Below are 13047 nucleotides of genomic sequence, written 5' to 3' on the forward strand. Positions count from 1 at the left end.
ATATATATATATATACATACATACACACACATATATATATACACACACACATATATATACACACACACACATATATATACACACACACACATATATATACATATATATACACACACACACATATATATACATATATATACACACACACACATATATATATGAAAGAGAGATAGAGAGAGAGATGGTTTTATCAAGAAAATGGCTCACAATTCTAGAGGTAGGAGAGTCCCAAGTCCTGGTTAGATGAACCAAGATTGGCAGGCAGGTCGGCTGCTGATGGCTCCCAGAATCAGCAGTTTAGTGAGCAAGCCATTGGCTCAAATCCAAAGGCTGGAGGATTAGCCAGACCCAGCAGAAAGCAAACAAGTTTTGTCTGAGTGTCTAATATATTGAAAGCATGCCATACTTTCAATATCCCTGAGGAAACATCCTTTCAATTGATTGGCTGGTCAATGTTATCATGGAATCTCATTATGGGGATAACTACATTTCAACGGTAAAACCACTGAGAATCCTGGTCCTGCTAAATTGCCACAAAACCTTAACTATCACAATAAATTAAGAGAAGAGTGTCATCAAGTTGATTACAACTCATAACAACCCTGTATAGAGTTTCAAATGACAGGCTGGTGAGTTTGAATCACCAACCTTGTACTTCAAGCTGACCTTGTCTTCCAGAACTTCATTCCACAGGCACATTAACCCACAGTGTCACACCAGGACTTCTTAAAGGTAATAGTTATTGTCTAATCCTTTTTGCCAAAAGATAAGATTGGGCCATCTAAGATTGGGCCATCTAAGTTTATAATCATCACCTTTCCAGAAAAACAGAAAGGTAGAAGAGAATTACCGGAGGTTATATTTACAGACTCTTTAGAAAAACAAATAATTTACAATGACAAGTCATTTAAAGTGAATTCCATCATTCTTATGTCAGTAACATATTGTGATGACAAAAGCTATGCCATCTGCATTTCAAATATCAGCAGGATCACTCATGGTGGACATGTTTCAGCTGAGTTTCCGGACAGAGGAGAGGCAGCTTACTTCTGAAAGATTGTTTTTGTTGTTTCTGATTCATAGCAAACCTATGTAGGGTTTCCAAGGAGTGGTTGATGGGTTTGAACCACTGACCTTGGGGTTATCAGTCCAGTGTTTATCCTATAGTGGAAAATAGTCAAATTATGACTGAGGAAGAACTGACATTGATCTTAAAGATCAGGACCTTAATTTGCTGATGGAGCATAACTTTAAATGAGAAGAAATAACTGCAAACTATGCATTAATAATTGGAATATGTAATGTACAAAGTATAAATATAGGAAAATTGGAAATCACCAAAAACAAAATGGAATACATATATATTCAAAGAATATTGAAAGTGCATGGACTGTCAGAAGAACAAACAAATCTGTTTTTGGAAAAAGTAGGGCCAGATTGCTTTTTAGAGAAAAAGATGGTGAGAGTTTCTCTCTCATACTTAGGACATGTTACCAGAAAGGACCAGTCCCTGGAGAAGGACATTGCTTAAACCGTGTGTGAGCTATGTCTGACTTCCCCTGGGTTCACAGGGGAGAGAGAAACTCAAACTCAAAATCAGCCCAAAACTGACTGCCATGAAGGGGAGGTCAGACATGCTTCCATCCTGAAACTGTCTTTATCCTATGACACCATCCATCCATACCATAAAACTCTATGCTTCATATCTGGGTTCAAACAGAACATATAACAATACTCACGATTATGGATCTTATTAGGGAAGTGAACAGGTGCAATTCAGGATGCAGCAGTTTTCCAGTCAAGAATGCATCTTTTCTGCCATGCTGCAGGCACGCCTCATTCTTGTTTTCAGCTTCTCAGTCATGGGGTTCCTTGGCTCAAACATGTTTTACAAAGTCCTTTCAGCCAGTCTGTGAATACCCATAGGGCAAATTCCTAAAGCCAGTCTCCTGTCCACTGTTATTGTTAAGTTTATTTGAGTTGATTTGGACCCATAGCAACCCTGTATAGTGTTTCCAAGGGGTAGATGGTGATATTGAACTACCAACTTTGTAGTCCAGCACATCACAGTGCCACACCAGGACTCTTGTCTTTTGGCTCTTAATTTTACTTAGTCCACGAGTCAAGAGCCAAAAGCTGCTCTATCTTTCCATGCCACCATCGCTGTTCTTCCTTCTTGATGATACTGGAATCTTCCTTCTCTGGTTCTGAGATGGCTCCTTTTAGCTGGAGGGCAAACTAACCAATCACAGTGTTAAGAGTCCTGTATGTATACCTTATGTACATGTGAAGCTGTGAGTTAATGCACTAGACTGCAAAGTCAGTTTGAACTTCATGGTCGGCAGTTCAAGCTCACCAGTCATTCCTCAGAAATCTTATACAGGGTCGCTATGGGTTGGAATCAACTTGATGGCACTTTAGAACACCAACAATGTCCAAGTTGCCCATCCCTGACTACCTTGTGTACTGAAGGGGTGGGAATGATCCTTCTGTAAAGATTTGTTTCCTCTTTTAAGGTACTGTGCATCCATAGGTGTAGGTCAAGTTCATCAAATTGTATCAGATTACTCTTTTGTTCCTCTCCTTTGTTGTTCTAGTTGAGTTCTGATCATCCAGCTATTGAAGCCAGGCTAAGCAGGTATAAACTAAAAGTGTGAGTGTTCTTGTGCATATGCCCTCTCTTCTTTTCAGCTGGATACTTCACTCCCCACTCTAGTCCTCTGTGGCTATGTCACTGACTCTGGGCCCAGGAGTCCCCAGGCCTTGCCACACTGCTGGCCAACCAGGTCTCCACCCAGGTTCACAGGAGTCTATTGAATGTGGTAGGGCTTAGTTTGCCTTTATCGGTAATGAATGTGGTCACTAGTCAGAGCGCATGTCTGCTCATGTATTCCCATTGAGTTTTAGTCTTGGAAGCGGGTTTGCCCTGAGGGGACCCTGATCCCTTACCTTGATGTCTCCTGGGCGAGCAACTTGCTTGTTCTTGTAGTAGTCAGTCGGACTGCAGTTACTTTTTTTTTTTTTTTCTCTTCCTGGCGGTCTTTCTTTCAAGAAGTATCTTCTGTTTTTCTAGCCGCTCCAGGCTGGTCTGCTTGTCCTTTTCAAGTGGAATGGGTCCACATTTTATGAATTTTCTCTTTAGTGTGTAAATATGCATAATCATAGAGAGAAGACTCTCCCCTTAAAAATGTTACCCTCTTAACTGATGATATATGGAGGGGATAATAATCAATGTAATGAAACAAGCTATATGAATGGTTGAATGTGAAGCGGATGATGTGCCCTGTAAACCTTCACTCAATCCAAAATAAAAACATTTTACCCTCTTTACATCAACTTTCTCCTTCCTTCCTTTCAACTTCAAATTCGTGAAAAGATTAGGCTTCACCTTTTATTTTCATTACCTTTCTTCCCATTCTCAAATTATAAAGAAAAATATCCTTTTTCCTGCACTCTCTCTGATTTACTGAAAGAATTTTCCAGAAGATTGCCAATAATTTTGATGTATAAACCTATATAATTTACTTAGTCATTAATTGTTCATTTATTTTATTGTCCCAGCACTCTCATTTATGCATTATGTTCACTTCACAATATTGATTCAGCTATGATTCTTGATTTATTATTTTCCTTTTCTATTACACTTATTTGTTTCCACTTAGTTCTTATTTTCTCTCTCTCCCCTAGCTACAGTCTGTTAAATGTTAGCATTATGAGTAATAACTTCCCAGAAGGTCAAATCTACTAACCTGTCCAAGTTAGACTAAAATTATATATAGACCATGCTGTTACATCCATGGTGTGGTGCAGTGGGCTAATGTGTTACACTGCCAAGTTGTTTGAACTGTGATTCAAGGTCACCAGCTGCTGTTTGGAAACCTTATACAGGGTTGCTATGGGTTGGAATCGACTTGACAGTTATTAGGTACCAACTCATAGCAATGTATGTCTAGGTGAGTACATGTTATATATTAGTACTAAAGAAATGTTTGTCTGATTCCCAAATTATTTTCATTATTCTGCTGTTTGACCCATTCGGTATCTCAAACTTCATACCAGTATCATCATATCATCATCCTGTTTTTTAATGTTAAAAATAATCAAAAGTCACTGACTTTTCAAGATAAGGTGAGCAGTTATATGCATATATTTGATTTTAGGAAAAGCAAATGACTTGAAGAGGAGGGAGAAGAATAAAAGTCCAATCATTAGCTAATCTTAATATGATTGATTTAACCCTAGACTTCTCACCTTTACAGAGGATCAGGTTATTTATTGCCTGGCTACTAATAATTTGGCCTTCCACATACATGTGGAGTCATGGTTAGGTTCCATTAGATAAGCACTCAATCTCAAGTTTGGTTTAAACTGAAAGTTTTGTGGTTCAGATTCACCCGCCGCTCCCCGGAAACCTTATACAGGGTTACTGTGAGTTTACAGACTTGATCACAACAACACATACTGTGGCCATGAGATTTTTTGATATGTAAATTAGGAGTGTTTTGACAACTATCACTGTCTAGATAAGCAATGGAAACTCAGTGACAAACATCTGAGTTCTAACTGAAAAGGTTAGCGGTTTGAACCTACCAGGTGTGTGTAGGAGAAACACGAGGCAGTCTGCTTCTAAAAGATTTACACTCTCAGGAACTGTGGAGCAATTCTACTCTTTCTGATAGGGTAAATTATTACTATTTTTCTTTTAGGTGCCCTCACATGGATACCGATTCATACTGGCATTATGAACAAAATAACTAAACATTGCCTGGTCCTGTGCCAATATCACAAAAATTGCTACACTTGAGCTCAATGCTCCTACAACTGGGCCAAGCCATTTCTTTGGGGATCTAATTTTGTTTGATGATCCTTGAATTTACTAAGCGTGATGTCTTTACTAGGGACTGCTCCCTCCTTATAATATGTCCTCATTATGAGGTATAGTGTGGTCATCCTGGCTTCTAAAGAGCATTCTGGCTTTACTTCTTAAAAAACAAACTTGTTTGTTCTTATGGTAGTCCATGATTCTTCTCAAACACCATCACATAAATGCATCAATTCTTCAATCATCTTCCACATGCATATGAGGTTATTGAAAATACCATGGTTTGGGTCTGGCACACCTTAGTCCTCAAACTGACATCTTTGCTCTTGAATACATTAAACTGATCTTTTGCAGCAGATTTGTACAGCAGATTTGTATAATGTAATTATGTTTGATTTCTTGAGTTCTGCTTACATGAATGTTGATTGTGGATTCAAGCAAAATGAAGTTTTTGACAAATTATGTATTTTCTCCCTTTATAAGGATATTATTTATTGGTCCAGTTGTACAGATCTTCATTTTATTTACAATGAAGTGTAATACATATTGAAGATGCAAGTTTTTGAAGTCTTTATTAGTAAGTATTTGAATCAAGGTTTCTATAATCAGCATATCACAGGTTGTTAATGAGTCTTCCTCCAATCATAATGCATGAGCTTTTTCATATATTCCATTTGATCAGCATACAGATGGAATAAGTATGGTAAAAGAATAAAACCTTTCCTAATTTTAAACCATTTAGCATCCTTTTGTTCTGTCCAAACAACTGCCTTTTGGTCTATGGACAGATTCCTCATGATCACAATTAAGTGTTCTAGAGTACTTATTCTCAGCAATGTCGTCTAGAGTGTGCCATAATCCACACAATTGAAAGCCTTTGCATAGTCAAGAAAGCAAAGGTAAACATCTTTTTGGAAATTTCTGCCTTAAACCAAGATCCATCCATTATATTTCAGCAATGACATTTCTCTTTCCTGGTCCCCATCTTAATCTGGCTTGAACCTATGGCCATCGCCTGTCAATATACTGCACAGCCATTTTTGAAATTTCTTTTGCGAAATTTTACTTGATATTGGCCAGTATTTAACACATTCCATTGGGTCACCTCTCTTTGGAATGGACACAAATATGGATCCGCCAGTTAGTTGGCCAGGTAGTTCTCTTCCAAATCTATTGGCATAGTGCCTCCAGTGCTGCGTCAGTTTCTAGAAATATTTCAATTTCTATTCCATTAATTCCTGAAGACTTGTTTTTTTTCCCTTTCCAATGCCTTCAGTACACCTTGGACTTCTTTTTGGTTCAGTGATTCTGTGTATTTCTTTGATCTTCTTTTTGATGCTTTCCGCATCATTCAACATTTTGCCCAAAGAATCATTCAATATTATAAATTGAGGCTTGAATTTTTCTTCAATTGTTTCAGCTTGAGTAAAGGCTGAGCATGTTCTTCCGTTTTCAACACCAGGTCTTTATACATTTCCTTATAATATTTGGCTTTGTCTTTCTGAACTGCCCTTTGAAATTTTCTGTTACCTCATCATTTATTCCATTTGCTTCAGAGCAAGTTTCAGAGTCTCTTCTGACATCAGTTTGGACAGCTTCCTAGATTCATACTTCATACATTCCACACTCCAATTATTATTGGACATTTGCAGCTGTTTCTCCTCAATTTAGGCTGTACCCCATCAATAAATAAAGGTCCCAAAAGCTTTACTCTATTTGCATCATCCTAGTCAACTCTAGTTTGAGTAGGCTTATCTTCCACAGTCGTATTCTGAGAGCTTTCCCGAGGGGCTCATTTTTGCCACTGACAACATTCTGGTGCTCTTTATCATGATTCAATGTTCTGTTGCTGACAATGTTCCACTGCTCTTCCCAAGGTTTTGAGTGGCTAAATATTCACAAATAATCTGTGTCTCCTTCTTCCTAGTCTGTCAGTCTGTATCTCAGCTGAAAGCTGTCAACTATGGGAGATCCTGGTGGTAGTTAAAATACCCATCGCATAACTTCCAGACTCACAGCTTCTTGCAAGCCACCAGAGTATAACAAACTTACAGATTAATGGTGGATAGGTTAAATCAGGATGTATGATATTAATAAGAATTCATTTGACCACAGTGGACCTGGGGAAGCTAAATTTACATTGCTGTAGAGCAGTTTCTGGCAGGCTTTTGTCAGTTTTTTAAAAGTTTTTTTATGGTTAATGTTTTATTTCAGGGATTAGAAAAACCTAAACATAAAGGTGTCTATTTTTCATTTTGCTACTTAACACCAGATAGCATGTACAAATTTCCATTTCTTTTGGAAAAAATATTTTTCAGGGATGAGATAGCTAACCATGAAGTTCTAAATATCACTGTATAGGGTTTTTTCAGGATCAGCTGGTGGAGTTGGCAATCTAATGCCTATCCTAATACAGTGCAATAGATAAGAGGATAGAGACCTAAGATAAAGAATGTTTGTCTCCATGGATTGAATGAGAATTGGTTAAGATATGTGGTTATGGAGGACAGCTGTGGTGTATCTTTAGGAGGCCAGATTTAGTTCATTGTATACTTTGTCCTCAATTAGCATTTTTTTCATTGCCATTCAGTGCAAATCACCTAGAGACAACAGCCTACATACCATCTCTTGATGCTTGGTAAACAAATTCTCTTTTTAATAGTTTGGGACATTAATGTCACTCCTAAGAGATGACGGGGTCCTATATCTACAGTACACATCAACATTTAAAGGAATGCTCATGATGCCAGTACTTACCTAGTTTAAGGAGAACAAGCTCAAAATCTCTTAAAAATATAGCACTTACAAAATTCCTGCCCATTACAATATGGAGTTTATATACACAGTGATAAAATTTTGAACTGCTTCATATATAAAGAAAACCTTAGTTGACTGCCCTTACCACCAATCCTTTCTTGTTCTAGAACACATATATGAAATGTTTGGGAAGTATATGCAGCTATATGACATATTTACACATAACCATCCAGTTAGCTGTATATCTCTTTAAACTTATGGTCAGGAGGAGCTTGACACAATGAGAGGTATCAATATTCTTGGTTGCTGATTTACTGAATTTTAGATGTTCTTTTTATATGTGGGCTATTTTTCTTTCTTAATGGTGTCTTGTAATAGGAAAAGTATTTAGTTTTTATAAAGGCCAATATAACCCATTTTTAGTGGGTTTTGCTTGGTGCCATATATATGGAAACCTCGCTTACTTAAGTCTGCAAATATTTTCTTCCTGAAAGTATACAGTCTTAGTTTTACATGCAATCTAGTATTCATCGTAGAGACCACCTAATTACTTAATACCAGCTAATCTCCACGGCACATAACAACAATCTCTAAGAAAGAAGGAAAAGGTCAAGATGGATGTCAGAAGAGACTCTGAAACTTGCTCTCCAACGTAGAGAAGCCAAAGCAAATGGAAAAATTTAAGAGGTGAAAGAACTGAACAGAAAATTTCAAAGATCAGCTCGAGAAGATAAAGCCAAATACTATAATAAAATGTGCAAAGATTTAGAGTTAGAAAGCCAAAAGGGAAGAGCACGGTCAGCATTTCTCAAGCTGGGGGAACTGAAGAAAAAATTCAAGCCTTGACTTTTGTTATTGGAAAATTCACTGGGCAAATAATTGAATGATGCAGAATGCATCAAGAAAAGATGGAAGGAATACACAGAGTCATTGTACCAAAAGGAAATGGTTAATGTTCAACCATTTCAAGAGATGCCATATGAACAAGAGCCAATGATACTCAGAGAGGAAGTCCAAAGTGCATTGAAAGAAGTGGCAAAGAACAAGGCACCAGGAATTGATGGAATAAAAATTGAAGTCTTTCAGGAAAGTGAGGCAGCACAGGAGGCACTCATTCATCTCTGCCAAGAAATTTGGAAGACAACTGTCTGGCCGACTGATTGGAAGAGATCAATGTTTATGCCCATTCCAAAGAGAGGTGACCCAACGGAATGCGGAAATCATCAGACAATCTCTTTGATATCTCAAGCGAGTAAAGTTTTACTAAAGGTAATACAGAAACAGCTACAATCATACATTGATAGAGAACTTTCAGAGGTTCAAGCTGGATTCAGAAGAGGCCGTGGAACTAGAGATATCATTGCTGATGTCTGATGGATCTTGGCTGAAAGCAGAGAATATCAGTAGGATGTTTACCTGTGCTTTATTGACTACGCAAAAGCTTTCGATTGTGTGGATCATGACAAGCTATAGACAACATTGAGAAGTATGAGTATTCCAGAACACTTAATTGTACTTCTATGAAATCTGTACCTAGACCAAGAAGCAGTTGTTTGAACAGAACATGGGAACACTGAATGTTTGAAAATTGGGAAAGGTGTGAGACAGGGTTGTATTCTTTCACCATACTTATTCAACCTGTATGCTGAGCAAATAATCCGAGAAGCTGGGTTCTATGAAGAAAAACGTGGCATCAGGATTGGAGGAAGACTCATTAACCACCTGCGATATGCAGATGACACAACCTTGATCGCTGAAAGTGAAGAGGGCTTGAAACATATACTTATGAAGATTAAAGAGCACAGCCTTAGATACGGATTACATCTCAATGTCAAGAAAACAAAAATCCTCACCACTGGACCAATAAACAACATTCTTATCAATGGAGAAAAGATTGAAGTTGTCAAGGACTTCATTCTTCTTGGATCAACTATCAACACTCGCGGAAGTAGCAGTCAAGAGATCAGACAACGTATTGCACTGGGCAAATCTGCTGCACAGGAACTTTTTAAAGTATTGAAGAGCAGAGATGTCAGCTTGAGGACTAGGGTGCGCCTGACCCAGGCCATTGTGTTTTCAATAGCCTCATATGGATGCGAAAGCTGGACAGTGAATAAGGAGGATCGTAGAAGAATTGATGCCTTTGAGTTGTGGTGTTGGAGGAGAATGCTGAAAGTGCCATGGACTGCCAAAAGAACCAATAGATCTGTTTTGGAAGAAGTGCAGCCAGAGTGCTCCTTGGAGGCCAGGATGGCTAAGCTTCGTCTCTCCTACTTTGGACATGTAGTCCGGAGGAAACAATCGTTGGAGAAGGATGTCATGCAGGGTAGGGTGGAGGGTCAGAGAAAAAGAGGAAGACCCCCAACAAGATGGATCAGCCAGGTGGCATCATTGATGGACTCAAGTGTGGCAGTGGTAGTGAGGTTGGCCCAGGATTGGGCATTGTTTCGTTCTGCTGTGCATGGGGTCGCTATGAGTCGGTTCTGACTCGATGGCACCTGACAACAACAATCTCTAAAAAATGAGCTCTGGTAGCATAGTGGTTACAAATTGGGCTGCTAACTTCATGGTCGGCAGTTGAAAACTACCAGTTGTTCCATGAGAGAAAGATGAGGCTTTCTGCTCCCATAAAGATTTACAGCCTCAGAAACCCTGTACAGGGTCACTATGAGTCAGAACTGACTCTATGGTACTAAACAACAAATTTCTAAGAGGAGTCCTGGTGTGGCACTGTGGGTTAATGCATTGGACCACAAGATCAGTTTGCTATACGCAAGGTCAGTGATTCTAGCTCACCATCTACTCCACGGAAACTCTATACTGGGTGGCTATGAGTTGGAACTGACTCCATGATACTTAACAACAACAGTCTCGAAAGGGGAGAGGCATGGTTTAATCAATCATGTTAAGATTTGCTGCTATTGTTAAGTGTTTGTTGCATTGGTTCTGGTGCACAGTGACCCTGTATATACAAGCAGCTGATGGGTTTGAACTGCTAACCTTGTGATACAAATTCCAGTGCTGATCCTACAGTTCCACACATGAAGTCCCATGTTAGGATTAACCAAATATTCATTTTTTAAATTCTATTTCCACCTCCTCTTCTTGAAAAATGTATTGTACATACCTTGTATTGAGAAATATTTCAATGATCTTGATTCATATACACAAATGAACTGTTTAATTGAGCTCCATGTATTTTGTGCTTTAACAATACAACTTAATATATTTTTATGTGGTTAGTTCCTACTCATAGGGTTTCCAAGGAGAAAATGATTGATTTGAACTGCTGACCTTGTGGCTAGCAGTCTAGTGATTAGCCTACAGTGCCATACCATGACTCCTTTATTCAGTGATACAAACTATATAAAACTAGCAAAATACTGAAAATAAGAATTATTATTTCTAGATCATGTAGTATGAGGAGCTCTGGTAGCGTAGTGGTTACGAATCGGGCTGCGAACCTTAAGGTCAGAGGTTCGAAACTACCAGCCGCTCCGCGGGAGAAAGATGAGGCTTTCTACTCCCGTAAGGATTTACACCCTCGGAAACGCTGTACAGGGTCGCTATGGGTCGGAACTGACTCGACGGCACTTAACAACAACAACAACAAGATTATGTAGTGGTTTACCTAGAAAATTCAGGAGACTTCAGAGAAAACAACACACACAGCTATTCTGACTCATAGCAAAGTAGGACTGTCCCAAAGCGTGTTCAAGGCTATATAAATCTTTATTAAACAGATTTTGCTACACCCACAGAAGTGCTGGTACATTCCAAACTTCTACCTTCATGAGCCCTTTAATAATCACTGCATCACCAAGGCACATGCACAAACATAATAATGAATTAGGAGTTATCTATACTATCACTCCACCAGTCATCTGTCAGTGTGTTGTACTGTGGGGGCTTGTGAGTTGCTATGATTCTGGAAGCTATGCCACCAGTATTTTACATAACCAGAAGGGTCACCCATGGTGGACAGGTTTCAGATGAGCTTCCAGACAAAGACAGACTAGGAAGAAAGAGTGATGAGGAACTACTTCCAAATCTTTAGTCACTAAAAACCTGTGAATAGCAGAGAAACACTGTCATATACAGGGATGGAAAATGACCCCTTCAGGTTGGAAGGCACTCAAAATATGACTGGGAAAGAGCTGCCTCTTCAAAGTAAAGTTGACCATGATGACGTGAATAGAGTAAAGTTCATGGGAAAAAAGCCCACAGGACCTTCATTTCCTGACGGGGCACAATTCAAAATGAAGAGAAACAGCTATAAACATCCATTGAAAATTGGAACATGGAATGTACGAAGTATGAATCTGGGAAAATTGGAAGTGTCAAAAATGAAATGAAATGCATCAACATTGATATCTTGGGCATAAGTGAACTAAAATGGACGAATTGTCCATTTTGAGTCTGGTGACAAATTGAAGAGGAATGGTGTTGCCTTCATTGTCAAAAAGAACATACCCAGATCAGTCATGAGGTATAACACTGTCTGTGATAGGATAATATCCATGCGACTACAGGGGAGCCCAGTTAATACCACTATTATTCAAATTTACACACCAACCACTAGAACCAGTGAGGAAGAAATAGAAGAATCAAGATATCTTGATCATTACTGGTGATTGGAATGCAAAGGTTGGGAGCAAAGAGGAAGGATCAGCAGTTGGAAAATATGATGCTGGAGAATGCATGATAGAATTCTGAAAAACCAATCAATGATTTGTTCATTTTAAATATCTCCTTTAGACAGCATAAGAGATGATTATACACATGGACTTCACCAAATGGAATACACAGAAATCAAATTGACTACATCTGAGGAAAGAAGATGGAAATCTCCATATCAGTGAAAACAAGGCCAGGAGCAGACCATGGAACAGACTATCAATTACTCATATGCAAATGCAAACTGAAGCTGAAGAAAATGCAAACAAGTCCACAAGAGCCAATATATGACCTTGAATATATCCCACATGAATTTAGAGATCATCTGAAGAACAGATTTGATACATTCAACACTAAAGACCGAAGACCAGAAGAGTTGTAGGATGATATCAAGAACATCATATGTGAAGAAAGCAAAAAGTCATTGAGAAGACAAGAAAGAATGAAAAGTTCAAAAAGGATGTCAGAACAGACACTGAAACTTACTCTCCAGCATAGAGCTGCTAAAACAAATGGAAGAAATGAGGAGGTTGAAGAGCTAAGCTCAAGAAGATAAAGCCAAATATTACAAAAAAAATGTGTAAAGATCTGGAATCAGAAAACTAGATAGGAAGAACACACTCAACATTTCTCAAGTTGGAGGAACTGAAGAAAAAATTCAAGCCTTGACTTTCAGTATAGAGTGACGCAGAAAGCATCAAGAGAAGATGGAAAGAATACACAGAGTCACTGTACCAAAAGGAAATGGTTAACGTTCAACCATTTCGAGAAGTAGCATATGATCAAGAGCC

General features: G+C 38.5%; 1 pseudogene; it reads left to right on the top strand.

The window, feature by feature from the left end:
* The window catches only part of LOC102817212, a 72397-nt pseudogene that overhangs the window by 10626 nt on the left and 48724 nt on the right, over nt 1-13047 (top strand).

This window comes from Chrysochloris asiatica, unplaced genomic scaffold, assembly GCF_000296735.1.
Source record: "Chrysochloris asiatica unplaced genomic scaffold, ChrAsi1.0 scaffold00024, whole genome shotgun sequence".
Taxonomy (NCBI): domain Eukaryota; kingdom Metazoa; phylum Chordata; class Mammalia; order Afrosoricida; family Chrysochloridae; genus Chrysochloris; species Chrysochloris asiatica.